The sequence below is a fragment of the Danio rerio genome, chromosome 15 (assembly GCF_052040795.2).
Source record: "Danio rerio strain M-AB ecotype USA chromosome 15, GRCz13ab, whole genome shotgun sequence".
Classification (NCBI taxonomy): Eukaryota; Metazoa; Chordata; class Actinopteri; order Cypriniformes; family Danionidae; genus Danio; species Danio rerio.
In genome coordinates this window covers 5,927,501-5,946,868 of record NC_141035.1, presented here as the reverse complement: position 1 = coordinate 5,946,868, position 19,368 = coordinate 5,927,501, and the positions used below count along the sequence as shown (strand labels likewise).

The following is a 19,368-nucleotide window of genomic DNA, read 5'->3' as shown; positions in this document are numbered from 1 at the left end:
GACTAGCTAAAACCAGCCAACCAGCCTAGGCTGGTTTAAGCTGTTTTTTTCTGTATGGAGTCCAAAGACATGCCAGGGTTTAACGCAAAGGATTTTTTCCACTGGTCCAATCAGGCCAATGGTTCAGATTTTCTCCTGCCCTGACAAAATTTTCACTGACCCCACCAAAAAAAAAAAAAAAAGGCAAAATAATAGCAATTTTTGGCACATATTTTAAATGATGTGTCAAAAATAATGTCGGTGAATCTAGAATTCCAATATTAAAAATGTTTTAATAAACGTAAAATGTCCAAAATTCAGTGTTATGCAAACAAAAAGAGCAGTATGGAAAATGTGCAGGTATTTTATTGCAGTTTGAAATTATTTAACAAAAGGTGGCCGACTTATTGACGGCAAAGCGTCACTTTTTGTCATGTTGTTCTCATGTAAATGTCTGCTTCCAAACGTTATACAAAAGCAGACATTTTCTTTTAGCCTCAAAACTCGATGTTGCCGCCATGTTGCACACTCTTCGCCGTACTGGTTGTTACTAGGTTACGGAAAAAAATAGCATGCTCAAAACATCAAATCAGATAAGAGGAACTGAAAAGCAATATGGTGTTTATGACATCACAGGGAAGGTTACATTTAAAGACTTCAAAGTTAAATGCACATAGTTGATAAATAGTCAAAGGCAAAGTAAAATTTAGAGGCAAGGCAATCGGGCCAGTAATGATCCCGTCTACTGTCCTAGCCTCTCTCCCACTGTGGCGACCCCAGATTAATAAAGGGACTAAGCCGAAAAGAAAATGAATAAACAAACAAATAGGCTTATCAAAATAACACATACACACATTTGCTGTATGATATGGTTAAAAATGCAAAAATGTAAATATGTAAAAAAAAATTTAAAAAAAGGACACGGTGGCTCAGTGGTTAGCACTCACATCCTCACAGCAAGAGAGTCGCTGGTTTGAGTTCCGGTTGGGCCAGTTGGCATTTCAGTGTGGAGTTTGCATGTTTCCAAACGCGTGGTATAGGTGATGACGACGCAGTGGTGCAGTAGGTAGTGCTGTCGCCTCACAGCAAGAAGGTTGCTGGTTCAAGCCTCGGCTTGGTCAGTTAGCGTATCTGTGTGGAGTTTGCATGTTCTCCCCGTGTTCGCATGGGTTTCCTCGGGGTGCTCCGGTTTACCTCACACTACAAAGACATGTGGAATAGGTGAACTGGTTAGGTTAAAATGTCCGTAGTGTATGAGTGTGAATGAGTGCGTGCAGATGTTTCCCAGAGATGGGTTGCGGCTGGAAGGGCATTCGCTGCGTAAAAAATATTCATACTGCTGTGCCGACCCCGGATTACTAAAAGGATAAAGCTGAAAAGAAAATGAATGAATGAATGTATGGATGAATGAATGGTACAGGTGAACTGAATAAACTAAATTAACCGTAGTGAGTGTGAGTGTTTCCCAGTACTAAGTTGCAGCTAGAAGGCATCTGCTGCATAAAATATATGCTGGATAAGTTGGCTGTTCATTCCGCTGTGGTGATGAATAAAGGGACTAAGCCGGAGGAAATGAATGAATGAATGACAAAGTCAACAACAGAAAGGATACAAAGATTTTTTTTCAATTGTTAAGACACACAGCCTTTGTACGAGTGTGTTAATGCCTAAACCCCCGTTTTCTGGCTTAAGAAAATTCACTTCTCTATAAATAGAAACAGAAAACATTGGACTAAATGAGACAGTACTAACTGAACAATAATTTTGTTGTCACAGTTTCTACCTGTAATGAGTACATGAAGTAAATTACTGCATTTTATTTCTTTGCAGTATACAATTTCACACAAACCCCAATTTTGTTTGGGTTAAATGTGTCTTGCAGCTGAAGGTGCTTTTCGGCAAGGCCAATGACATCAGATAGACACAACAAATGACAGCTGAGAAATGCAATAACATCTTACACCACGCTTCTCGGACAAATGTACAGATATACAGTTGAAGTCAGAATTATTAGCCCCCTGTATATTTTTCTCCCAATTTCTGTTTAACGGAGAAAAGACTTTTTCAACAGATTTCTAAACATAATAGTTTTAATAGCTCATTTCTAATAACTGATTTATTTTATCTTTGTCATGATGACAGTAAAGAATATTTGACTAGATATTTTTCAAGACACTTCTATACATCTTAAACTGATATTTAAAGGCATAACTAGGTTCATTAGGTTAACTAGGCAGGTTGGGGTAATTAGTCGAATTATTGTATAACGATGGTTTGCTCTGTAAATTATTGAAAAAAAAATGAGCTTAAAGGGGCTAATAATTTTGTCCCAAAAATGTTTTTTTTTTATTTTTTATAAAAACTGCTTTTATTCTAGCCAAAATAAAACAAATAAGACATTCTCCAGAAGAAAAAATATTATCAGACGTATCGTGAAAATTTCATTGCTCTGTTAAAAATAATTTGGGAAATATTTAAAAAAAGAAAATAATTTTCCAATAATTCTGACTTCAACTGTATGTAAAGCAGTACACCAACTCATCTGCTGTGAGAAAGGAGACCTGATGATTTATATTTTATTTTTTATATAAAATGTTTATATAAATTTACTAATTAAATTTACTCTGTAATATTGCAGAAAACACATTGTGTTTAACAATCACACTAACAATAACACTAACTTAAACTAAGTGTACTTAAGAAGCACTGGTGTAAGAAGCACCAGTTCCAGTTGCTCTGCAAAGCTCAGTTTCACATGAAAATGATTAAAATGTACTGTAATGTAACTTTTGCAGCATGGGATGCGCATCATTCATTAATGTACATTCAAATCATTCAAGTTTTTTTAAAGCGCGAACGACATGCATGCTTCTCTGTGTGTGTGCGGCATCAGCCTTTGCACACTGAGACGAGCGCACACATCTAAAGTCATCTTAATGTAAGCTCTTTAATGGTCAAATAGGTGTCAAAACGTGATGTTTAGTGATTATTCATATTAACCCTTACTTGTGTAATAAACAAACGAGTTGAGAATCAAAAGACACGTGAAAGAGAAACCATTAAAATGACCGCGCGCGATGTTCCTGCAGCTCACTGTTTTAATCATTAATCAAACAACAAAAGGAGAAGATCTCTCACTGCTGTAGGACTGCTGTAGCTAAAGTGTTTTTCTTACAGTGAAGATACTTAAAGCACAGTTTGTTTCATATTTTTATTCTATTGTATTTATTTCCCTTTCCTTTGCAGGGAGGAAAATAACTGTATATATTGTTGGAGTCAGAATTATTAGCCCTCCTGAATTATTAGCGACCCTTTCCCCTCCAATGTCTGTTTAATGGAAAGAAGATTTTTTTCAACCCATTTAAACATAATAGATTTAATCTAATCTTTTATCTTTGCAATGATGACAGCACATAATATTTTACTAGATATTTTTCAAAATACAAGCATTCATATTCAAAGTGCGATTCAAAGGCTTAATTAGGGTAATTAGGCAAGTCATTGTATAACAGTAGTTTCTTCTGCAGACAATCAAAAATATATTGCTTAAGGGGGCTAATAATATTGACCTTAAAATGGGTTTCAAAATATTTAAACCTGCTTTTATTCTAGCTAAAATCTAGCTAGAAGAAAAAAATATTAGAGGAAATAATGTTTAAATTCCTTGCTCTGTTAAACATAATTTGGGAAATATTTATTTTTAGAAAACATTTCACAGGAGGGCGAATAATTTTTTATTTCAACTGATGATCGCTTTGAATAATCGTGATTACAATTATGACCTAAATAATCATGTTTATGATTTTTCCCAACATCGAGCAGCCCTTACATTATTTATCATATACATATTTATATTTGTTTTATTAAAAACACGCTTAGATTTGTCCACCTGTCAGGTTTTAGACCATATGGGGCACAGCATGTGTATTTGGATATCACTCAGATTTTTGACCACACTTCGTTATTATTGTTCATTTATTCGTTTGCTGGAAATTAAAACTAAACAGTGTTGGGCAAGCTACTTGAAAAAATGTAGTGAGCTAAGCTATTAGCTACTCTACTTAAAATGTAGCTTAACCACACTAAAAGCTACCACCTGGGAAATGTAGCAAGCTAAGCTAAAAGCTACATGGCAAAAGTAGCTTAGCTACATCTAAGCTACTTTTACAATTTTTATTTTTTAATCGAAGCAACTTCAATTCAAGTCAATCATATCTTAGAGATCAATAAAACTGTTAATGAAACATATGAGGGGTAATAGTTCAGTTCAGTTATTTACTGTAAATAATATGCTGTACTTAACAGAAACACAGCATAGTATATAACAGCTAAAACAAAAAATCCAATAAAAGCAGGTGTTACACATTTAAGATACTGTAGTCATTTATGGTAAAGGGAAATATTTTATGCATTACGCATATATATATATATATATATACAACTCTTCATTAATAAATTACACCACATAATGCTGTTTATAGAGGTACTTACTATAAATTACTAAAGTATTTTTTGAGCACAGCATCAGAAATTAAGTTATTGCTTCTTAAAATGCACTTCTCGAGTTATGCTCACAAAAAAATTCTACTTCAGTTCAGAAACTCTACCTCAGTCATCTTTCCATCAAGCAAGTTTCTCGTGTTAGCCTAATTTGGTTGGCGATGTCACTGACCAGAGGGGCAGTAACGCACCAAAAGTTTGTTCTCAACCACCGTGAAACAGGAAGAAGAAGAAATCATCACGCTCGCCATCATATGGACTTACTTTCATTGGCTAGACACCGGCTTCACAGCTGTGTGAATGTCGGTGTCGTCACTTATTGATCCACGATTGGTAAATGTAGCTTTATGGACGCTACTGTGCTACTTGACTAATAAAATTAGCTTCGCTACTGAAAAGCTATTTGATTTGAGAAATGTAGTTAAGCTATTAGCGTCACTACTTGTAGTGCCAATACTGCCCAACACTGGAACTGAATTTAGAAATAGTTTTGAACCAAATGTTTGCGCTTAACAAACAAAGTTAAATATTTATAGGCTAATGGATGTCTGTGTGTACAACACTTGTCCCTATCTCATGATGCTCATCTATCATTCTCGCGCTGTAGATGCTCTGTTTAACTGTTTTCTCTTTATTGAAGTGTTCAGTTTTTCCACTTACAAAGTCCGGCAAGTAAATAGCAAATGCACTATGGCGCGACACAACTGACTCTTAAAGGGAATGAGAGATTAGACTCTGATTGGTTTGTTCTCAAAACCCACCTATAACTCATTAAGAGAATAAGCTCAACCCTGTTAGACCTTGCACCGCAGCGCAAACAGATTTTTCCGTCCTTAAAATAGCAAAACTGGATTCGGACATGCCCTTAATGCTTTTGCGCCCTGCGCTTTAGACTTTGTGCCTGGATTGTCAAAATAGAGCCTATTGTGTGTTGCTCTTCCTCCAGCTGTATGGAAAGCATTGCAGAACTCATACCCCGTCAGAGCAGCAAGAGTAGTGCATCAGCATTGGTAGTTCAATGGTAGAATTCTCACCTACACGTGGGACATCTGAGTCCGATTCCTTGCCAATGCAATAGTTGTTTTCTGTTTCTCTTTTCCCATCTGTCAGGTCCAGCAAATAAGCATTCTCACGACTTGAGGACAACCTAATTGGTGTCTTATCACTATTTGTTTAGTTGTACAGGGTTCAACGCTAAGGATTTTTCTTTGGTTCAGATTTTTACTTGCCCTGCCAAAATGTTCACTGGACCCACCAAACAAAAGATGTTAATAGCTATTTCTTAGCCACATGCAGTATTTTAAATAATGTTTCAAAAGCTGAACATAATTGTAATAACTACCCTTTTAATTCAGCATAACTTTTTTTAATACGACTGACTATTTTAAAAAATTCAATTGTGATGTAACTAAATTTGATTGTGTGTGTGTGTGTGTGTGTGTGTGTGTGTGTGTGTGTGTAGGCAGGTATTTATATATACTATCAGCCAAAAGTTTGGGGTCAGTTTATTAATTCTTTTCATGTTTTTTTTTTAAGGAAAATTATTTAGTTCATCAAGTTCATTAAATGTAAAAGTTTTTTTAAATTGTTAAATATTTATAAAAAGATTTAAATAACTGCTTTCTTATTGTATGCAGTTTCAAATAAAATTATTACAGACATTATTGCTTTTATTACTATTACCAATAATAATGATAATAACAATAACAATTAATAGGTGCGTTCGACATGAGGTTCAGCTGCAGCCGGTGATCAACGAGATTAGCCGAGCGCAGGCGGGGGAGGAGTTGAAAACGGAGCTGTCAAGACGGACAGCTGGACACTTCGGGACTCAAAGTTGCTGCAGTCATGATGACCGATTACATGGCGTCATCATAATTTTTTTGTTATTTTTATTTATAACAACAAAACATTAACAAATAAAACAGAATACAGTCTCTACAAACTGTAGTTCCTTTTTAAACAATAAGGGAGAATTATGAATAAAATATATAAAAAATGCATGAGAGAAATAAGAGGAAATGAGAGGTTAATATAAACATAAAAACGAACAGGTCTATTAAATACAAAGCAATAAGCATAAATTCTAGGAGTTAAACATCAAACTTTAGGCTAATACTTCTTGTTTGAATATGCTAAAAAAGGGTTTACATATATGTACATTTATAGATATAAAAATTTCCAATGTAAAAAGCAAAACAAGGTGTTTTGATTAGGTCTTAATAAATGACATTATTTTGGATAATGAATGAATTTTCAAAAAAGCGTTTTAATCCAAAAAGATTGTGTTGAAAAGAACAAAAGGTAAAATAAGTGAGCGATGTAGAAGTTTCCCAGAAAGAGCAGGTAGCCTTTAAACTGCTAGACAGGAAATAAAATAGATATTTATATTATAATAATAAAACCATTTTATAATTATTTAATAAAATAGTTCATGGAGATGAATGCAGTAAATAGTCTGTATAAAAAAGTTAAAAATAAACCTGCGCAAACAAGCTAACCTTTATAACCAGATTATTTAACTAAAGATGATTACTGCAGTAAAATATTTGTAGTCTTTTAATAAGCAAGATGTGTACAGGATAGAGAGGGTGTGAAAAGTGAATTGTTTGTTTTGAAACTTTGGAATCGGAATTTGTCCAATTATAAACCCGAAATACACGTGTTTGTTGTCATGTGGTGAACTCGGCCAATCGTGTAATATCGGTGTCGTCTTTAAAGCTCCTGCAGTCGCTCTTCAGAAGCTGCACGGTCTGAGTCTGCCGTCTGATATCGGAGCGCTGTCGCGGTACTTTGATGCCACATGTGACAGTCACGTGGCGTCGGCGCAGCATCAATCCGGACAAGATTTCTAACCAGAATGCACCGCTTTAAGACAGATTTCGATCGATCTGCGCAGCGCTGCATGAAGTCGAACGCACCTAATATTAGAGTGATTTCTGAAGGATCATGTGACTCTGAAGACTCGAGTAATGAAGCTGAAAATTCATTACTCGAGGGATTATTTAAAATCCCTGATTTAATCCAAATTTTACAAGATGTACTGTATTTATGATGAAATAAATGCAGCATTGGTGAGCATAAGAAGCTTATTTTAAAACATTTAACAATTATACTGACCCCAAACTGACCAGTTGTTCATTCATTCATTTTCTTGTCTGCTTAGTCCCTTTATTAATCCGGGGTCGCCACAGCAGAATGAACCGCCAACTTATCCAGCACGTTTTTACGCAGCGGATGCCCTTCCAGTTGCAACCCATCTCTGGGAAACATTCACACACACTCATAGAATTTAGCTTACCCAATTCACCTGTACCGCATGTCTTTGGAAAGTGGGGGAAACCGGAGCACCCGGAGAAAACCCACATGAACGCAGGGAGAACATGCAAACTCCACACAAAAACACCAACCGAGCCTAGGATCGAACCAGCAATCCAGCGACCTTCTTGCTGTGAAGCAACAGCACTACCTACTGCGCCAGTTGTGTGTGTGTGTGTGTGTGTGTGTGAGAAAGAATTGAAATATTACAAATATTCTGATATCTTTGACAATTCAAAACATGAGCTGAAGACAGGGCCAATGGACTCCACAACCCACCAGGGGGGAATGCGTGAAAAACCAGTTCCTGCTGCATTTGCATCTGACTATGTTGAAACTCAGCTTCATCCCCCCAACTCACGCATATGGTCATTTCAATGTTTTAGATTAACCAAACTGACTTTAACTATCATGTTTGATATCATTTGAAATGTCTCAGTGCGATTGGTACAATGGTCTCATTCTCTCAGAAATAGACATAATCAGAACAATAAATATATAACTTCAGGCATCTTTTGAACCACTGTGAAGGGTGTGACTTTTTACACACACTCCTTCCTTGAGGGAATTCTTGGATTATTTAAGGCAAGGTTTGAGAAAAACTCAGGGCGATTCTGCCTAACCAGATCAGCCCATAACATGGCTCGTTCCATGTTATGTATATTTCAAAGTCAGGAATGCATCTTTTTCATCTTGGATTTATCTTTGATAATTTGATGTTTTGTATTGATCGTTTATGAATTGACTGATTGAATTGGCATAATACATTTACCTGACTAATAAATTGTTATGTTTTGAATGATTCAAACAGAGTTCGTGTTATTATCTTTAGTAGATTGTGGTAATTTCATAGCACCACAAGCCCCTGTTCAGGTTAGTAGCGGACTAGAACACGGTAGACGGAGCATTGCGGCACGCTACACGATGTCTCTAGAGCTCCGACTAACAAATTGGCATTTATTCATGTATACTTAGGCTGTAAAAGGATATCTAAGGGGATAGTCCTTCACCCGATAAACTTTTAATACTATTTAGATAGTATAGTGATTATTCAAAGTTACTACTAGTTTAAGTACGACTGGTCTGCTTAATTCTATAGTAATGATCGTTATATGACTAAATAGCTCTGTCTGATTTAGGAGGTAGCAGACCTATGGGGACCGCATAAAAAATATCCTAATCTGAGTAAGTAGGGTTCTGCCTTTTTACGATAGCGGTCAATCGCCACTGTTTAGTGACCAAGACTGACATGCTTGTGCTTAAGAAATTGTATACTCGGCCGGTACAAGATTCAGGATGTTATAGAGATCCCAATGAACGAGAATAACATAAAATGATGAACCGAAGAGAATATTCAATCATAATCTAAATTAATGTGAACGGAAACAAAATAACCTTCTCAATGTTTTATAATTGGAGTCAGATAAAACGAGGATAAACATATTAATATTCTAAACCACCTCATACTAAAATTGGAGTCAGATATGAGTTAAGTTTAATATAAATCAACATTGTGCACTGGAAAGACCGAACATGCAGTGAACCTTCATCCACCATTGGATACCGTCATTGGACCAACTGGCTGGACCCTACATGTGTGTGTGTGTGTGTGTGTGTGTGCGTGCGTGCGTGCGTGCGTGCGTGCGTGCGTGCGTACGTGCGTGCGTGCGTGCGTGCGTGCGTGCGTGCGTGTGTGTGTGTGTGAAAACGTGTGTCAGTATCGGTGGTTCAGTGGTAGAATTCTCGCCTGCCACGTGGGAGACCCGGGTCTTGTTCCCGGCCAATGCAGTTCCTGTGTTGTACCTCTTCCAGCATTAAGTAACAGCCTTGCAGCATTCACACACCACAAGGGCAGGAAGATGTGTGTGTATCAGCATTGGAAGTTCAGTGGTAGAATTCTCGCCTGCCATGCAGGAGACCCGTGTCCGATTCCTGGCCATTGCAGTTCCTGTTCTGTGTTGCTTCTCTTCCAGCATTAAGTAAAAGCCTTGCAGCACTCACACAACACAAGGGCAGATAAACATATGTGGCAGCATTGGTGGTGTAATGGTAGAATTCTCACCTGCCACGCGGGAGACCTGGGTATGATTCCCGGCCAATGCAAGTGCTGTTTTGTGTTGTTCCTCTTCCAGCATTAGGTAACAGCCTTGCAGCACTCACACAACACTAGGGCAGGAAGATGTGTGTGTATCAGCATTGGAAGTTCAGTGGTAGAATTCTCGCCTGCCACGCAGGAGACCAGGGTCCGATTCCTGGCCAATGCAGTTGATGTTTTGTGTTGTTTCTCTTCCAGCATTAGGTAACAGCCTTGCAGCACTCACACACCACAAGAGCAGGAAATTGTGCAAGTCAGCATTGGTGGTTCAGTGGTAGAATTCACTTCTGCCATGTGGGAGACCCGGGTCCGATTCCCGGCCAAAGCATTTGCTGTTTTGTGTTGCTCCTCTTTCAGCATTAAGTAACAGCCTTGCAGCACTCACACAACACAAGGGCAGATAAATATGTATGTCAGCATTGGTGGTTCAGTGGTAAAATTCTCGTTTCCCACGCGGGAGACCTGGGTCCGATTCCTGGCCAATGCAAGTGCTGTTTTGTGTTGCTTCTCTTCCAATATTAAGGGTGCTTTCACACCTACACTTTTGTTTCGGAACGTGTCTCGTTTGCCCAGTGAACAGGGTAATTGCGCTCTGTTCCGCGCCAAAGTAATCGCTCCGAGATCGCTTGAATGAGGTGGTCTCGGCTCGATTGAAACGAAGCCTGGAGCGGTTCGATTGCAGTGAGAAAGCTTTCCGATCCGAGCGCGGTTATATCACAGTGTTTTATGGATATTTAATAGGCTTACGGCTATATGAAGAGAGAATTTTGAGTAGGGCGGGAAGTTTTGCGAGTCTCCGGATGCCCGGTATCTCACGGTAATCTCGCGTCTCCCTCCCGGTCCTCAAATAGGCATCGTTGCACACCCTTCTCACCCTTCCCCACCGCGTCTCTCCTCGACATGTCGCGCGCGCACCCTGTGAATCACCACCAAACCACCACCTCTCCTGACAGCTTAGCGGGACGCTGCAAAATAAACCCTGACACTCTGACCAATGTAGGGAGAGTTTACTCGCACGTGACTTGTTTTAGCTCTTTTGGTCCGTTTAGAAACTTTGCAGTGTGAAAGCGAACCGCTCCAAGAGCAAAGAGCAACAATGTAACAATTGTAATCTCTGTTTCGGAACAACTGAATCGATTCACAGGTGTGAAAGCACCCTAAGTCACAGCCTTGCAGCACTCACACAACACAAGGGCAGATAAATATGTATATATATATTAAAATTAAATGAAATATTTACTTGCCAACTGTTTGTAAATTGAAGACTGCAATTTCACGTAAAACTATGTACACTCAATTTCTGATTGATAATGCATAGCCGAGCCGACTTCTTATTAAAAGTTTTAAAATTGCTATTTGAAACAAAAGTCTAATATAATCAATAGTGGACATTTTGATTTAGATTTTTCACAACATGAACATGATTGAAGCTGAATTTTTTATAACCTGTGTCAATTTATTATTATAAAGATTACTATTATTATTATTATTTTATTGAATACAAGAAAAGTAACATCATTGCATTGGAGAGAAAATACAATAACAAAAGTTAGGAATAAGAAAGAAAAAAAATCTTTACAAAGCCTCAAACGGTAAGAAAAAGATCACCATAAGCTTTAAGAAATTTATTATTATTATTATTATTATTATTATTGTTTAAGAGATTCAACAATGAACAAAATTTCCGTTATAGGCTGCATTTTGTCAAATGGTAACACACTGGCACAACTCCGGGGGCAGCTGGCCACTATTCATGCAACCATTCATGATATATTTTGTATTTACTTATGTTGTTTTTTATTTTTTAACATGACTGTAAATCATAGCCTACATTATTTTATTTTAATTGGTAGAAAAATCTGTATTTAACATCAAAATAGATTTAGATAAGTACTTTAAACGCAATGACTCAAAATGTATGCAGGCATCCCCTAGCTTCAATAATAACAGATATCACATCACCTCCAATGTAATGAATAAACTTATTATAAATATTATGGAGGGCTTCCGGTTTGGTCGGCAACATGTGAAGACGTGTTTGACGGTTCTCCATACTGAACTAGACATATTTTTAACCACAAACGCATTCTCGACCAGATCATGCCGAAATCAAGTAATTAAAATACCAGAGTCTATTTAAAGACGATTTATAGTTAATATTTTTTTCTGCTTCTGGACTTTCTCGAGCCTAATTGGCTATGGCTGGCAAGCGCAACAAAACTGATAAGATGGCGGAACACGTGAAAGGGGGAACAGTGGAAAGCAGAATGGAAACTAACCAAGAGCTCGTCCTCCGGGAAATAAGAGTACTTAAAACGGAGCTACTCATGAAAATGGACGAAAAAGCCGAAGCTCAGGCCACTGAAATTAAAACTCAGTGTCAGCAACTGAGAGACGAGTTCGCTACAGTGATGGGGCAGGCTACCGCGAGAATATCGACTCTCGAGACGCAGGTGCTTTCACTGGAAGAGGCTGCGAACGGGCAGTCAGATGCAGTGAGTACACTACAACGAGAAGTTGCAAAACTTAAAAAAGACGTTGTTACACTTGAAGCAAAAAACGAGGATTTGGAAGCTAGATCTCGTCGCTGTAATTTACGCATCACGGGTATAAAAGAGAGACGGGAAGAAGGGAAGCATATCCCTGATTTCATATCTGAACTGCTTAAGGACTCGCTGCAGCTAGATAAGGCCCCTGTACTAGATCGGGCACACAGAACTCTGAGAGCGCGACCAGAAGATGGACATCCAGCAAGGGCATTTGTAGTGAAGTGCCACTATTTCCAGGAGAGAGAATTACTGCTTAAGAAAGCCGCGCAGAGAAGGGAGATTGTCACGTCCGACGGGGACAAGATACATCTTCAGCCCGACTATACTCAAAAAGTCATGAAACAGCGGTCAGCTTTCAATGAGGTTCGTGGCATACTCAGAAGCTATGAAGGTGTACGTTATGGTCTGTTTTATCCTGCCGAGTTGAGAATCACCGCGAAAGACGGAATGAGGCGGAGCTTCAAAGACGCAAAGCAGGCTATGGACTTTGTGAGAGACACCCTGAAACCCTAATGTGTTGCAAACGCGGCAACTTCAGTAAATTCCTAACTTGTGCTTGGTGAGTTAAGCGTCGACTTTTGGGGCTATTTTGTCTTTGGACTTAATCTTATTTCCTTTCTTTGACTATGTCGAACGACATCTAAAAAGAAAAAAGAAACGAAAATGAAACTGATTGACAGTAATAATATAAAGATACATGCTTTTTATTACTGGTCTTTACGTTTGTTCTCTGTCAGTAAGAGAAATGCAGTTTGTGATAATGTTATTCCATTATAGTTCAGTAGGAGTTTAAGTCAGTATGGATAGTTATGAGGATGTTACCTGGAAGTATAGCAGCCTCCACTAGAGGCCAGCTTATAGGAGTTAAGTTGTTCAACGTTTTATCCCCCCCCCCCCCCCCCCCCCCCCCCACACACACACACACACACACACTATATTATTGTTTTACTTTTCATTTCAATACCCCTCATTCCATTCACACACACCCAGGGAGCACGTTCTATGGTACAAAAAAAAAAAAAAAAAAAGAAATGATAAATGACAAAGCGCGGTGATACTGTACTTCTAAGCTGGAACTGCCGTGGCCTTAACCATCCGATAAAGAGAAGCAAAGTGTTCTCCCATATCTCTAAACAGAAAGCAACGATTGTTTATCTTCAAGAAACACATCTAATTCCTAAGGATCATAATAAGCTGAAAAGAGGGGGATTTCAAAAAATTTTTCATTCAAAGTTTACTGCAAAAAGTCGAGGTACAGCTATATTAATACATAGAGATGCTGCATTTGAGGAATCAAAAGTTATAGCTGATAAAGAAGGACGCTATATTGTTGTCCAAGGGAAACTCTTTAACCAGCAAGTGCTACTAGTTAACTTGTATGCACCCAATTGGGATAATGTGGATTTTTTTAAAAACCTCATCACACGCCTTCCAGATCTGGACAGTCATCAGCTTATCTTAGGAGGTGACTTTAATTGTATACTCCATCCGGTGCTAGACAGATCTAGTGCGATGTCTGGGTCTCTTAGTAAATCAGCTCGATGCATTAATGAGTTTCTGAAAACTTATGGTATGGTGGATGCATGGAAATATAATAATCCGACATTAAGGCAGTATTCTTTCTTCTCTGCAGCTCATCAGACCTATTCAAGAATTGATTTTATTTTTATAGACAAAAGACTATTATCACTACTTAAATCATGTACATACACAGGCATTGTCATTTCTGACCATAGCCCAGTAAGAATGATTCTTTCCTTCCCTGATAATATACCATCAAGGGGTATGTGGAGGCTTAACTCTAGACTACTTACGGATGAGATATTTGTTGATTTTATATCTAATCAGATAGATTATTTCTTTGAAACTAACTGCACGCCTGGCATGACCTACTGTAACCTTTGGGAGACAATGAAAGCTTTTTTAAGAGGACAAATAATTTCATATAGTGTAGGTGTGAATAAAAAAAGAATGAAGCGGGTCAATGAAATAATTGCAAGGATTAATGAGATAGATCAAGAACATTCAAGATCCCCCACAACTACGCTGTACAAAGAGAGAGGGATGTTACAGTCTGAATTAGATACTCTAACCACTGAAGTAGAAGAAGCATTATATCTGAGATCAAGACAGAGAGAATTTGAATACGGGGAAAAAGCTAGTAAGTTGCTTTCACATCAATTGAGGAAGGCAACTGAAACTAACTATATAGCCGAAATTCAAACGAGTCAAGGAGTAACTACAGATCAAATGGACATTAACAAGCAGTTTAAAAAATTCTATGAAAAGTTATATACATCTGAGACAAATAATAAAGCGAATATATCCCATTTTTTTGATACAATAGAAATGCCCAATATCAGTGATCAAGACAAGTATAATCTTGAACAACCCATATCTATAAAAGAAATTGAACAAGCTATCAAACAAATAAAAAGCGGAAAAGCACCTGGCCCTGATGGATTTATAATTGAATTTTATAAAAAATTTTCACACAAATTATCCCCAATATTAAAAAAGGTGTTTATAGAAATAACTGAGCAGAAATCTTTACCACCAACTATGTCGCAAGCTATTATCACTGTTATACACAAAAAAGGTAAGGATCCCTTGAAGTGTGACTCATATCGACCTATAAGTTTACTTTCAAATGATTACAAGATATTAGCAAAGATTTTGGCAGCAAGGCTTAATCCAGTCATACAAACACTTATTCATCAAGATCAAACAGGATTCATAGCAGGACGGCAGCTTTCAAGCAACTTACGGAGGCTATTTAATATACTTTACTCACAAAGCAGTTCACATTTGCCAGAAGTGCTATTGTCATTAGATGCTCATAAAGCCTTTGACCGTATTGAGTATGAATATCTATTCACAGCTCTGAAAAATTTTGGCTTTGGTCCTGGTTTTTGCACTTGGATTAGTATACTATATTCGCATCCAACTGCTTGTATAAGAACTAACAAGGTAATATCAAACTTTTTTCCTTTATATAGAGGCACCAGACAGGGCTGTCCCCTGTCTCCTCTCCTATTTAATATAGCAATAGAGCCACTAGCTATAGCTTTAAGGAGAGAGTCAGACTTGCTGGGCATTAACAGGAGTGGGAAGACTCACAAGGTTTCACTGTACGCAGATGATCTCATTATATACATATCCAATCCTGATAGTTCCATACCCAAAACAATAGAGCTTATAAATAGCTTTGGGGCAGTTTCAGGATATAAAATTAATTTCAGTAAAAGTATATTATTTCCAATTAATAAGATAGCAAAACAGTCAGACCTCAGTAAATTTCCATTTCAAATTAGTAATATATCTTTTAAGTACCTGGGAATCTCTGTGACCAGTACATATAAACAGCTATTTAGATGTAATTTTGATGCAGTGATGGAAAAAACAAAACAAGATTTAAACCGATGGTCTTTATTGCCTATCTCTCTTGCAGGCAGAATTAATGCGGTTAAGATGTCTATTTTGCCAAGGTTCTTGTTTTTGTTTCAAAATGTCCCAGTATTCATTCCTAAATCCTTCTTTAAGGAGCTGGATAAACAGGTGTCTTCTTTTATATGGAATAAAAGCATTCCACGAATTAGGAAAGCATTTTTAGAAAGGCAGAAAGAAGTTGGGGGACTGGCGTTGCCCAACTTTATGTATTACTATTGGTCATGTAACATTGAAAAAATTGTTTATCTGACAGATCATGAAAATCAGGAGAATGAACCTGAGTGGGTAGAGATGGAGCAGGCATCCTGTGGGACAGTTTCTCTGTTTTCAATGCTTTGTGCCCCACTACCACTTAATAGAAAATATCTACCAAACAATCCTATAGTCAGTGGTTTAATAAAGATATGGGCTCAGTTTAGGATGCATTTTAAGCAGAAACAAGCACTTTCTTTATTACCCATTACTTCCAATGCATTATTTCCACCATCCTTAATTGATCATGCTTTTCAGATCTGGTTTAGAAAGGGACTCAGATATGCAAGGGACTTTTTTCAAGGAAGTCATTTTATGTCATTCGAACATATGACTAAAGAATTGGATATTCCTAAATCACATTTCTTCAGATATCTTCAGGTAAGAAGTCTAGTAAAAAGGTATTTTAATACACTTTCAGCCCCTCCCATAAGTAGCTGGATTGAGGAGATCTTTGATCTAAATGCATCTGAGGGTGGTCTGATATCAAAAATATACAGTCTGATTCAAAGAGCAGCTGCACCATCTCTAGATTTTCTAAAGAAACAGTGGCAAGATGACTTAGGAAATATAGTTCCAGAGTCAGTCTGGCAATCAACAATTAAGCAAATTCACTCAACATCTATTTGTGTCAAACACGGTTTATTACAATTTAAGATAATTCATAGGCTGCACTTTTCTAAAAGCAAATTGTCCAGAATATTTCCAGAAATTGACCCAACATGCTCTAGGTGCCACAGAGACGAGGCCACCTTAGGTCATATGTTCTGGACATGTCCATCCCTAAGACCATTTTGGACTGCGGTGTTTGAGACTTTCTCTTATATATGTGAAAAGGAGATACAACCAGATCCAGTAATGGCAATATTTGGTGCGACACCTGAAAATCTTACACTACCAGCAGGTCAATTAAATGCACTAGCGTTCTCTACTTTGCTGGCCCGAAGACTTATTCTTTTGCAGTGGAAGTCAACTAAACCACCAACACATACTAAATGGGTAGAAAATGTCATGGCGTATCTAAAGCTCGAAAAACTCAAATATAGCACCCAGGGCTCAAATAATAGATTCTTCAAAGTTTGGAGACCCTTCCTGTCATATTTTGAGAACAGATTTATCCCAAATACTTGAAATGTGCTCCCCCCCCCCACCCCCCCCCCCCCCCCCCCCAAACCCATTTTTATTTATTTATTTATTTGATTTTATTTATTTATTTTATTTATTTATTATTATTTTTTTGTACCTTTTACCTTTTTTTTTTTAAATTCATATTATTTCACCTTGTATTTGTTTCCTTTTTTATGTACCTTGTTCTTGTATATGTTTGAGTTGCTCTGTTAAAAGTTCAATAAAAAGATTTGTCTACTACTATAAATATTATGGAGGATGAATTTGCGTGTATAAACGGAACTGACATTTAATTAAAAAGAAATGTATTTCCGTATTCAAACTATGCGTATAACGGTAAATGGTAATAGGATATGGAACTGTCCCTGTCTTTAATACGGCTTTTATTTTTGGATCTTGACATTCACAGTTGCCCTTTCGGCGCTGTGTTGTCGAAGGCTGCAGACCCGTCATATCTGAGACTGTTTATTAATACAGGAAGACTGGGACATGGACTGACAGCTCGAAGGAGAGCGCAGCTGTTGAATCGAGGGGGAAACGCGGACTGTAACAGGTATATTGAACGTAAACGTGGTGAATTTGTCCTTGTAATCCGCTAACCAGATTTCCGTCACGCCGCCGCCGTCCATGTAGCTGCAGCTTGGACTAATGATGGGAACTGCCGGTGTTACACCGGTGCTTTATAGCTTATAAACACAGCAAATTGCTGACAGAAAATCATCATCATTTCGATTAAATAGATTTTCATAAATGTGTAGTTGCAATGTCGGAACGCTGCTAGCAATAGCATTAACACAAATAAAACCGCGGACATTATGTTTCCGATCTGTACTAAGTAAGCCGGCGGCGTAGGACAGTTTGTACCGTACTTGCGCTGTGTCCTGTTTGTGTATCATGTTGAGGAAAGTATACAAAAAACAGAAAGTACCTTGTTTTTGGATGAGTGCCAGGATATAGGCACTATGAAAATACCATGGTATTTAAATCTCTTAACATAGGCTTTTTTACATTGGTATTTGTTTACTAACAATCAAATATTTCATAAGAAATGCTGTCAAATGTACAGTAATTAGCCTATTACTGGCAATTTTGGTTGCCAGTAGCCTATTACTGTAAAATTGACAAGTGCAATAAATAAACAATTCCTATTGTGCTGTAGTTGTTTTGTAGTGCTGTAGTTTTTTTTTGCAGTGTCAATATTTGGTAACACTTTATAATAACTACACCTTATGAATCATTTATTAAGCATTAGCATAGTGAATTCATTATTTGTTATATGCATTAATTTTACATTAATAAATGTTAGTAAGCAGTTTATAACTGCAGATACAAATGCAAATTTTTGACTTATAAGAACATTATAATGTGCTTAATAATTACTTTGACCATTTGAGACTGGTTGATTTTTCATTACTAAATTAAGTGTTGCATTATTTACAAGTCATTTGTATTTAAAAGTAATTGGGGTTTTTAAGATCCTTCAGAATGAGTTAGTAAATGATTAATGAACTATTGAAATTAACTTTATATATCTTATTATTCAGGCATATTGTAATGGTTATGTTAATTAATACTTTAGTAACTTAACTTCATTCAGTTTTGTGACCTAATCTAAAGTGAGGACCAATTATGCTTAATAAATCCCTTATAAATGACAAATAAAGGCTCAGTATCAAATGAACTATAATAGTTATCTGAAAAGTAAAATTACTGAACAACAGGAGTGTCAAAATACAACATACAATTGCATAAAACAACAACAATATAATAATTTAACAATAATAAGGTGCAATGTTTAAACTGTACGGTAACTTTATTTTAGATTGCAAAGATTTATTTTTATTTGATACAGTTTCATCTGTGTATCTTCAGATGAATAGAAATAAATAATGTTGTTTATGTCATTTTTCCTGTTTAGAATATAACTGAGCCTTTAATTGTCATTTATAAGGGATTTATAAAGCATGAATGGTCCTCACTTTAGATTAGGTCACAAAACTGCATGAAGTTGAGTTAATAAAACATTTATTAACATACAAATGAACGATTAGTGTATGCCTGAATAATAAGATACATAAATGTTAATTTCTATAGTTT

General features: G+C 37.0%; 2 protein-coding genes across 6 annotated transcripts in view; both read left to right on the top strand.

The window, feature by feature from the left end:
- The window catches only part of brwd1 (bromodomain and WD repeat domain containing 1), a 1,114,631-nt gene that overhangs the window by 132,802 nt on the left and 962,461 nt on the right, over positions 1 to 19,368 (top strand). The window lies entirely within an intron of this gene.
- The window catches only part of phkg1a (phosphorylase kinase, gamma 1a (muscle)), an 831,529-nt gene continuing 829,830 nt past the window's right edge, over positions 17,670 to 19,368 (top strand). For 4 of the 5 annotated variants that reach the window (XR_015508707.1, XR_015508709.1, XR_015508710.1 and 1 more), the window contains exon 1: positions 17,670 to 17,824. The gene's annotated coding sequence lies outside the window, so the exon portion shown is untranslated. 5 annotated transcript variants of the gene reach the window in all.